At 35.9% G+C, this 12,101-nt stretch overlaps 1 pseudogene; it reads right to left on the bottom strand.

Moving 5' to 3' along the window:
- Positions 1 to 10,068: 10,068 nt before the first annotated feature.
- On the bottom strand, positions 10,069 to 10,944 carry LOC113427658 (SKA complex subunit 1 pseudogene; annotated as a pseudogene).
- Positions 10,945 to 12,101: the final 1,157 nt, after the last annotated feature.

Genomic DNA, 12,101 nt, shown 5'->3' on the forward strand with positions numbered 1-12,101 from the left:
AATTGCTTGGATTTTCTTGTTTGCTGCATCATTATTATCATCATCATTATCATCACCACCACCATCATCGTAGCAATTTGTTTATAAGTAAAAATAAAGTCTGAAAAATAATCAATTTGGGTGCTATAAAGTAACAGCTCCAACTCTAATTCAATGTACTTCTTACTCTTCCTATTACTGTTAGCATTAGAAAGCACCCTGCAAAGTTGTAATAGCAATGTCTGAGTAACTGCTTAAAATAGAACTCACATTTCTTCTTCTGCCTTGAAAAAAGGAATAGCCAATGCACCAAGAAACTTCAAAGTTATTTTGATCTCCTTTGAAGTTTCTCCAATCAGCTTTTGCTAAATAAACTTAATACAGGCTTCCACATCTGGGATTTTGCTGGATTTTTCCCCCTTTCCCTTGCAGCCTTCAGTTTGCTGATTTGGAAAAGAGGAGACTTTTAGGAAATAGCGCCTATGTTGACTAGGACAGTCTTGTCTAATGTTGTCATTCTCCTGGTTTGTGAATCTGAGCTTCCAGGATTTCATAAGGAATCATGGAAGAAAATTCTGAAAGTCTGAGGGAGCATAGAATATGGAATAACAAAGTTGGAAGGGGCCTTGGAAGTATTCTAGTCCAATTGTCGCCAACAGTTGTGGACAACAGTTGCGGTCCACAAGAAAATTTTGGTGGGCTGCAGAGAAATGTCACCCTCAGAGCACCCCCCAAAGCAATTAATCCAGGCTGTGCAGAAACACAAGCCTGCACTGCCCACATGGCCCATGGGAGCCCTCTCCACCCACTCACTTCTTACCCAGCAAACTTGCCTGCTAACTTGCTATTTTTCCTTTTTTTCCCGACCATCAGCCATTCTGCTGTGCCAGGAGATTTAGATTAGCTAGGAAGCAGGAAATGGTTGCATTTCTTGCTTTCTAGCTAGTCTTTAGATCTTTGGTTCTGCTTTTAAGCACAACCGAACCTCCCTTAGGACTGAAGATTCTATTATTCAGTGCAGACTCACAGCAAGCAAATTTTATGTGACAGACTCAGGTAGCCGATGGCAAATAGATCGATCACTGAATGATTCTGTGAGCAACTCAATCTGCCTGCCTGCTCTGCCTGATTTTGGGTAAAAGTTGCTCTTTTTTTTATAAAAAATTCAATATTTACATACATGGTGTGTTGTGAGTTAATTTTGTGAGTTTGCTTGCAAGCAAATTTTATGTGACAGACTGAGCTAGCCAATGGCAGATAGATAGATCTCTGAATGAATCTGTAATTCTGTTAGCAACTCAATCTGCCTGCCTGCTTTGCCTGATTTTGGGTAAAAGTTTATCTTTTTTAAATAAAAAATTCAATATTTATATTAATATTTTATAATATTTACATACAAACCATGCCCACCCAGTCACATGACCAAGTCACACCCACAAAGTAGGCCATACCCACAAAAATGGTTAGTGGTCCCTGGGATCTAAAATTATGAGTTTGGTGGTCCCTGAGGTCCAAAAGGCTGGCAACCCCTGTTCTAGTCCAAACCCCTGCTCAAGCAGGATAACCTATACCATTTCAGACAAATGGCTGTCCAGTCTCTTCTAAGGCAGTTCTTGTGTAATCTTTTCTTGATAGTTTCTCTTCAAACCATCTTTCTTCTTCCTTAAGGATCTAGGACTCTTATCATATTTGATTCCTTCAGTTGTTAAGCTTATCCTACCTCAATGTGAGATTTAAAAAGGTTAGCTAATTGTTCACAGTATTTCTCCTCTAAAATGCAGGACACTTTAAATATATGATTAGCAATTGAGCTTTGTTTTTATTTTCATGCCTCTGAGTCTGTATTGACTCCTCATGACTGCCTGAATAAGTCCCTGAAGTTTTCTTGACAATATTTTAAAAGTGGCTTGCCACTGCTTCCTTTCAGGGCTAAGAGAAAGTGACTGGATCAAAGTCTCCCAGTCAGCTTTCATGCCTAAGGCAGGACTGGAATTCACTTTCCAGTTTCCAACCTGATGCCTTAACCCAAGGCTGTCAAACTCTGTGCTGGCCATGCCCACCCCTCATTTAGCAAAGGGGGAGAAAAGTCCCAATATATCACATGGTGCCACCATGACGATGTGAATTTGAAAGCCCTGCCTTAACCACTACACTAAACTTTCTCTCTAATAATTGTATTACCTAACTACAAATAAATGGGCAACTTGGGCTGCTTCTATTCTAAGAAACCCACTGCTGACATAACTTTAGAGATGCTTTTTAAAAAATTGAATATATTTGAAGATTTTTTTTGCATTTTTGTTCTTTCTTTTCACTGCATAGTTTCTCCTATCACAGTGAAATTTCCTCTGTCAATTCTAAAAGTGATTTTCTGTCTGGTTGGGTTTATGTAAGCTAGTGGTGCTGGTTTTTTTTTTTTTTTTGGTTATAATAATCAAGACAAGGCATTTACTTTTCACTTCCTAGCTCTCTGCAAAATGAATATTCTGTACTCTTTTTTCAGTTTATTCTCGTAAAAGAATAAATTAGGATATTGAAATACCCATTTCAATATCCACAAAATAGCAGTATCCTGCTTAGAACCGGAAAAAATATTTTCTAAGAATAATCAATCTTTCATGGTCTTCATAACTCCACTTGAAGTTGGAAGTCAGAAAAAATATAAATCTGGAGAAAAGGGAAGTAAAGTAGGACGAAGCATCCAGGTAATGTTGGTGTTGGAATAGAGCAAGGTTCTTCAAATTGGCTAGTCTTAACCTCTAAAATCCTGACATTAAATAACACTAAAAAGGTGGTCTGTCTGAAAAAAGTAGTAGTTGAAAGACAAATGAATTACACTCTCCATGTTGCTATGAAGCAATCAGGCTACTTTTAGGCATGTTTGAAATAAACAAACAATGGTTGATTATGTATAAGAATTCCTGGATGCCATCCAGATACCTCTGATTTCTGAGCTTAGTTGTATTATCAGTGAGATAATTTTCTTAGTTCCGGTCTCTGAAATGCTGTTTTCATAATCTTTTCATCCTGTTCCCACTCAATTTATTATCCTCTTTTGACACCAGAATAATCAGTAAAAGCACACAGACACATCTCTTTTAATAAAATTAGACAACTTTAATTCTACGCTATTTTTATGGTATTTGTGGACTTTTATTACCTTAGCTGTTTAAGTGTGTTGTTTTACTCTTTGATTCTTTCTATTACTCTTATTGATTGTGAGCTGTTCTGAATGTATATAGCTGAAGGGTGAGATAAATAAATAAAAAGATTGCAGCTAACAGCTTCCTTTGCTTAAAAATGCCTTCCAGGGATATGGGGAATAGTCACAAATGCCAATTTATTATTGTGTTTTAACTACATGAAGATTTATAAGTAGTAAGTAGTATATTAATTAGTTTTATGCACATATCAAAAGTAAAATAAAATAAAAATAAAATAGCGGATATAATTCCAAGGTAAAATAGATTAAAGAAAACACAGCAATAAAATACATATGTGATAAATAGAAAGAATAGTATTCAAATAAATGGATCACTTTTACAGGATACACTAATCTGTTTGATATAACAGGTTCATATTTCAACTGCCTTAACAGTTCTGCTCACAATATATACATTAGAGCTCAGGAAGAAATTGGATGATCTGTGATTCTGACTCCATTGGGCTATTCTTCCAAGTAAGGATGTTAAATATCTAAACCTAAGAGGGGCATATATATACAGTTGACAGCTGAACAAAACACGAGCAATACCTTTGATGGTTGAAGCACTACATATCGATGTCCACTCATGAAATGGCAGGTGAGGATGGCAGGTGGTGAATGTATTTGACCGTAGAATTTAACAATTCAAATCTGGCTCTAGAATAGTCCCTTCCTGAAAATTGTTTCAAACACATTGACAGGTATTTTTCAAATCTGCGAAGTGCCCAGTCCTGGCCCATCTTTCATGTATAGGAATGGACATTTTAGAAATCTCTGCATCTGAGCTAAAGGCAGGGGTGTTTCTGCAGATGTTCAAGCACAATTGCCAAACAACAGGGGATATAAAATGGAAACGGAAACAAACAAACAACTACCATTCCTAGATGTACTAATCTACAAAAAAACAGATGGCACACTAGGACACACCATATACCAGAAGAAAACACACACCAACCGCTATCTCAACGCCCAATCCCACCACCACCCAGCACAGATAAACTCCATGGCTAAAACACTAATTGCTAGAACCAAACGCCTGGCAGACAAGACACACATAAAGACTGAACTATGCACCCTGACTAAAGTACTGACAGCCAACGGCTTCCACAAAAGCAAAATCACCGGCTTGATCCACAAAAACACACTGAGACATAATGGAGACCTAGAAGATGAACAGACCTATGGAACAGCTGTCCTGCCCTACATAAGAGGTACTACTAAAATCAGTAAGGTACTACACAGGCATCACATCAAAACTGCCTTCAAAACAGACAGAAAAATAGCAGCCATTCTTAGAAACCCCAAAGATAAAATTGACCTGGAAAACCAAGGATATATGAAGTCCCCTGTGCACCATGCACTGCCACATACATTGGACAGACCAATAGAAGAATAAGTACCCACCTGGATGAACACAAAAATGCAGTCAAAAAGCTGGATCACACTTCCTCCCTAGTCCAACACATGAAAGCCACAGGTCATAGCATCAACTTCAATGGCACCAAAACCCTAACCACTATAGAAAACCCCAGCCACAGAATTATCAGAGAAGCCATAGAGATTGAAAAAAGACCAGAAAGCATGAATAGAAGAGATGATTCCACTCGACTGTCAATCATTTGGAAGCCTGCACTCACAAACAGAAAAATCTCCACACCACTAGCCAGGCAAACACCTGGGCACAAACAGATCCCCCCTGATACCTCCAGCTCAAACACACCCCAACCAGGCACCCAGATGAAACCTAGCTTCCTAACAAATGATAGCCGTCCATTTACTCGGAGCCAAGCTGCCCTAAAGGCCTCCAATAAAGTAACACAATGTTGCCAGCCAATCAAGACAAAAAAAAAAAAAGCCACAAAACAGACAGAAGATATTAGAAACACCAATCAAGCAGAACACAGCAAACTCCAAGACCAATAAACACAGACCAAGACTCCCAACCAATCAGGATGAAGAAAAAACCATTCTGGCACAGCAATAGGCTAGCCCCAAATTTAAAACTGAAACCACTGTAACAGTCTGACTCACAGACGAACACAATACAGAAGCCTGATGATGGCAGATGAGATTCTGCTGAAACGTTGCTACAACTTCTGCGTAAAATTGGAAGTATTTTGGCTTATTTTTTTATATAATTTTACGTGGGAGAAAACCCGAATAACCAAAGATCCACATACAAATACCCGCGAAAACCTCAGAAAACATATAAATATAGATATAGATATAGATATGTGTGTGTGTGTGTATACGTACATATACAAACTGGTATATATATATATATATATATATATATATATATATATATATATATATATATATATATATATATATATATATATATATATATATATGTATATATATATATATATATATACACACACACACATACACACACACACACAAAAAACATACATAAATATATTTTCAAAAATTGATCTCTTGGGAATTATATTAAATGTATTAGAATTGGAATGTATGTAACAACAATAATAAGATGATAGCTAGCTAGTAGATAGATAGATAGCTAGATAGCTAGATAGCTAGATAGCTAGATAGCTAGATAGATAGATAGATAGATAGATAGATAGATAGATAGACGATAGGCAGGCAGGCAGGCAGGCAGGCAGGCAGACAAACAGAACTACTGAAGCCACTGTCAGCATCGATCAAGTAAATATTTATTCTCTGTAGCATCTTCAGAAAGTCTTATAACTCAATAAGTTCACATACCATGTGCTGCCGATCATTTAAATGCACATGCACAAATTATATATGTGCAGACAAATCTATAGAGATGCATATCTGTTGGGGGGGGGAGGAACAGAGGAACATTTGCTCAGATAAGCAATGAAGTTCAAAAGTGCAGATGTTCATTTTACAAATGCAAACACAAGGACATGGGAACGTGATTGCTTATGTTACTGGAAAATGCCTGGGTGGTAATTTTTCAGAGTGCAATTGCTGCTCATGATAGATTGCACAATTGCAATGTCCACTGTGTTTAGAATTTGAGCAGAAAAGAATATAACTCATACATTTGGAATCAGGAGAAGTCAAAAGACCACCTGATCTTGGTAGCCAATTGCAGAATAATGTTGGCTCCCCTTGCAGATATCATTTTTTGTTTCTTAGCCCTTCTTCTTTGCACTAGTTCAAACCCTTGTTCTTTTGCATCTTTGCAGACATAATTTTTCTTTTTATCAATCAATAATTTCCTGCGCATAAGCTTCTTCCTTCTGCTTCTTTGGCATTTTGCTTATTTTCCACTCAGGTTTACAGCAGGATTTTATCACAAAGCCCAATCCATTCAATTCCATAATCCCTTAATCGGTTTTACAATGCAAATTACAAACTCTACACCATGATTTTCCTTGCTTAGATAAGTCACAGGTTTTTTTCACCTAGTGATGTTCTACAAATAATACTGACAGAGATTTAACTTTATCACACCTTGTGGTCAATGGAAAGTGGAAGTTGCAATTCCTTTATCAAATCAAGGACAGTATTTTTTGAGGGAAAAAAGTGCAAAAGGACTAGTTTGGTATGTTTTGTAAATGAGACATATAATTCCTGTGTAGATTAAGGATGCCCATATCTGTATTGCAAAAATTTGCATGGCCCCCATTCATCCATTTTGTATTCTAATTCTGTACAATGTAGTCTTTCCCCTTTCTGAAATACTGTATGTTAAATTGACCTCCAGAATGTCAGGTTTCAGATCCAAAACTAACATGGGTTTACTTTATTTGGACAAAATCTAGAATGTTGTCATTCAGAAAGGCTCAAATTCTGCCAAGCCTAGAAGCATAACAATTTGATTGAAAATGTATTTGAAACAGTTACTGTTTACTCTTCTTTTCACTGGCTCTGCACTTCTTACTTCATCCAAACAATCATTGGTCTCAGAGCCAGAAACTCATAAAAGAACGTGGTTCCCACTAGGCCTGAAGACAGCCCTGAAAGAGTTGGCAGCTCTTCATATATAGAACAGAAACTTGGACTAAATCTAATTAGTCCAAATTTTATGTTCCATATAATCAATCAAAGATGTGAAGGATGTAGCTTGGAAATGATCACTGGACAGCAAAAATAGATCAAAGACTAGGTAACGGTTTAAAAGCACAGCCCACAAAATGAAGTGAAACTTAAAAATATTTTTTGTGCCAAATCTATGCACATACATTCTAGGAAAACACACTGTGTATGCAGTAAGTAAAAAGCAGTAGTTTGAGATGCTATCAAAACTAACCATGCTTGATTCCATGACTATGGCTGCCATCTGGATGTTTTAAGCCCTTTCTTGGATAATCTCTGTCTGTCATGCCTGATAATAAAAAAAGAAACAACAATCTTATATCAGCATCATGGGTAGAAGTAAAAAAAAGTAGGAAAGTCAGTATTTAATAGCCCATTCTGATGCTTAATAAATATGTATTTGTTATAGAGAATGAAACACAATGCATAGTAAATGAAGGATAACCTTCAGAAATAATACACGTTAAATCCCTCATTGTATATTTATGAAAGCAAAGTAACCTAACAACTGGCAAAAACTAGGTTGAAGCTTGCCAGTTTCTTTTCTTGAAAAGAAGATTTTTAAAAGAAAAATCCCTATTTACTTTCCTTCACATAACAGTTTTTATAAACACTGCTTCAGATGCATCCTTGTTGTAAAAGAATGCTAAGTTTCTATTGTGATGGAAACTCTTGTTAAAGATATACAGAAAAATGTTGAAAAATTATAAACAATATAAATCACACATTGTCTATCCTTTAAAGCAACTATAGCTAAAGAGACTAAAATGTCATGTTTCTGTTCACTTTGATTATTGCCTTAATATTTCACTAGTCAAATAGCCTAATTGTATAATCTAAAAATATTGAATTTAGGTGGTACTGAATTTTAATTATTTTTAAAAACTTATTTGTCATCTATAATTACTTTTTATTAAGCCTAAAGCTAAGTTTTTGATAATACTAAAGACCATGAGTTCTAGTCCCATGTTAGCCATAAAAGCCAGCTGGGTGATTGGGCCAGTCACTTTCTCTCAGCCCAACTCAACTTACAGAGTTGTTATGGGGAACATAACAGGAATAGCAGATGGTTGGATATGTTCACCACTTTGAATTATTTGTAAAACAATTAAAAAGCAGTATATTACAAAATAAAATAAACTAACAATCCTTCTGAGGCATTTGTGGGTGACAGGGCTTACTATTAGTAAAAAGTTGCTTAATGTCTTGCCTCAGTCAGGGGCCTTCCTCTTTCTCAAAGGTGATCAGTTAATTGCTGAGACATTATTATGAAGAAATTTAAAATTGCATCTCTACCTTCGTTCCTACATCTACTTGGGTTTTTGAGGGAATCACTAGAGAAATGAATAGAATATGAAATTAAAAATTAAAAATGGACATGGAATGTTATTTGATCACTATTTGATCTGTCATCTGGAAATAATAACAAACAACCACATTGAATGACTCAGTTTTCTTAGTGTTTAAAGCAATAAAATGGACTGAAGATCAGTTCTAAGCTTCTGATGAACTGGTGAATAGAAATCAGCATAATATGAAACTGCCCTAAATGTTTAGTTTGTTGGCTCAACCCAGAAAATCACTATTAAACAATGTTTGAACCATGACTTAGCTTGATGTGTGAAAAATGTCACTAATAAATAGGAATTGTGTGTGTGTGTGTTTGCGTGTGTGTGTGATTGAGTGAGTGAGTGAGTGAGTCTGGGAGTGGGAATAAGATAGTGGAACTTCTTTGCAGTAGAGTTCAGTTGATTCATAAGCTGTCCTCAGCTTACATATTTGTAAGTAAAGTCAAACATGAGAAAATGTTCTACTTTTTATGATTTCTTTCTCTACAGATAAGTTGATCACATTATACAGAGAAGGGGAAGAAGCACAATAACTCAAACTTATTTTGCTGAATTGGATCGCTGGAATTATCTAGCCCAGTGCTGTCTTTTGTATTGTCAGTAATTTTCTAAACTGCAGGCTGTAGGGTTTCCTAACCTGAGACCTTATTAATAGAGATGTTGATAACTAATCCTGAGATTACATCTGCATCATAGAGCCTTCCACTGATCCTTAGCCCTAACCACTGGAGATTATGAAACCAGTTATATCTAAATAAGGAAGATATTCCCCACTAATAAAAGCAGTAGTTTATTTTATCACAAATGGATGAGCAGCATTTAAATTATTCAAAAACTTTCCCACAAATTCACCACATTTTTTGTGTTTTTTTAATATTACAAAGACTAGTTTATGTAGGGCTTAAAAACCTAAAGTTAAGAGTATGACCTTGAAGGGCAAGCATGCAACTTAAATAAATGGTAATTTATTGCTTCTTCAACAGGGCAAACATTTTTTTACTGTGTCCTCCAAATCACATCAGACTTCATTTTGTTTATTGTATGGTGGCAATTTATTCTAAATGAAATTAAAATGAAAGAAAATTGAAAGAGTCCAAGAGGCAACAATGAATAAAAAATGTAGAAATGTGGGGAAGGGTTGCAGGGCAGATTATTATTTTTTTCACATTTATTTCTTCTTTGATTTATTAGCAACACACAATTTCCATAGTTCTAGTTCCAAAGATGTTGAGCAAATCACATTTCAAACACTTCATCTATTATGCTTCTCCTGTTGCCAAATTAAAATGTCTTAAACTCATCAAGTAGAAAATTAAAGGGGAATGAGGAGATGGCAGGAAAAGCTGGGATATTGGTTCATCATGACAAAAAGCTAAAAATCTTTGTCCCACAATGAACATTTTACTAATGCCAACAAAAACCCATCTATTCTAATAATAATGGCAGGAAGGAAAGAAAACAAAGCATTGTCGGGGAAGAAAAAAACAATTTAAAAAATTAGTAGACAGTATAGCAGACAAGTCGTGATCCTTGGATTTCCCGCATTCGGTGGCAATGTCACAAGATCGTCAGGATATTGTGAAAACGTTTGTCAGCCTTCAGCTGGGTGAACTCTTCAATATCAGCTTCCACAATAAAATATTCACCTTTTGTGTCTTTGGTTTCTTCTTCCTGGAATCGGAAGTAGAGGTTCCGGGTTGTGTTCACCATGCTTTTAAGAGGCTGGTGCATGATGCTGTATTTGCTAGCAACAGCTTTGTTGATCTCTGCGATGACCGTATTCACTTGGCTGCAGGTCAGACAGCCTTTCATGTACGAGGGAATGCTCTCAAACTCCTCGTTCATTATGAAGGGTGCTTCTCTGATGCACTTGGAGATTTTGGTTGACTTTTTTGCAGGCTTATTCTCCTCAGCTTTGCACAGTTCCTTCTCCTTTAGAGTTCCACCTATTGAACTGACTTGCGCAGCTTGGGGAAGGTAGATTGGCACATTTTCTTCAAGATGCTAGGCTTCCAGGTAGTCCCTCTCCACCGACTCTTGCAGATCCTTGAGTTGTTTCTGCAGTCTCTTCTGATGACAATATTCCTCTTCCAATTTATTGAGCAGGCTATTTAAGAGAAACATTTCATGGACTACCTTACTTAGCACTGTCTTCAAAGACGGATCTTTGTCTATTTTTCTCAACTAAAGTGACCTTTTGATATTTGAGATCTTAGAATTGAGATGAATACATGAGTCATTTAAGTTTGAAGAGATTGTATCCCATTTTCTTGTGTCAGCATTACCTTGGAGACTCAAATGCCGCTTTCTCCTCTTCCATATCCAGAATCACACAAAACCAAAAACTTCCTTCCAGCAGCGACTCGCTCGCATTCAAACAACCCGCCCAAGCGGTTGAGCATCTCAAATCGCGCGAGAACTCCGCAGGGCAGATTTTGATATACCCACAGATGATTGAGAAATGTATACATGAGAGAATGAATCTTTACCATATATCAGTTGATTTGGAGAAAGTTTACAGTCAAGCTTAATAAGCTTCGTTTTTGCATGAATATAAAGTTGAAGGTTGGTTCTCCTCAAATGGTTCATGATAAGCCAAGAAGCCAAAAGAATAAATGGAATGTCTAAACAGTTTGCTAGTGAGCAGTGAGTGATAAATACGTGTCTTCTTCATTCTTTAATGTGTTAATAATATATAAAACTGACTGATGAAGCAGACCAATCAGAATAGAACCAGCATCATTCTCTAACATCATTCTCTAACTAATAATCAACTGATTTTTCCCCAAGAAGCTTCTAATAAACAATCAATTAGAAATACTGTAAGGCGATCTCTGTATTTGGGAAGGAAGGAAGGAAGCTGTGCTGTATCCTAAGCTAAAATAACCTAATTTCTATTTTGTATTGATAATCTTTTTAAAGAGTTTTTACTTTTTTAAAATAAACATACACATACAAAACATAAAAACATAAAACCATCTTCCATTTTATATACATACAGCATGTCAGTTGGTTACAAATCTTTTGTGCTATCCTTTTGTAGTCATTACTCATAGTTTATATCAATTTTCACATTGTCAAACTAATGTATACTTATATATTTATCAATTATTAATCATCCATGACTAAACTATTTATTCCATCATTTTATATGAGATATTCCAAATTTTATCTTAAAATTTATATTATACTTTCAACCAATGGTTATATATGTCTATATTATTTTTGTATTGATTATCTTAAGCCTGGAAAACCTCAATAATGTATGCAAGGAACACTTGTTGTAACATTAAAGCTGCATTGGTTTGGGATGTTAATGTGGGTATATTATGCAGGTGAACTAAGAATGTAATAAGTTAAAATGAAAAAAAAATGTTCTGACTGGACACTAAGTGTTTGAATGAATTTTAAAGTCTTCCAAATTGTCTGTTTGGAGTTTCATAAGTTACTCAGTGCCTTTAAGGAGATGACACCAATGCTAGAAAGCTTTCTTGGTGGCCGAAAGATCCTCATTAAAACATTATTATTCC

The sequence above is a fragment of the Notechis scutatus genome, chromosome 3 (genome assembly GCF_049901735.1).
Source record: "Notechis scutatus isolate UNSWTSFEM ecotype Mainland chromosome 3, rNotScu1.2, whole genome shotgun sequence".
Taxonomy (NCBI): domain Eukaryota; kingdom Metazoa; phylum Chordata; class Lepidosauria; order Squamata; family Elapidae; genus Notechis; species Notechis scutatus.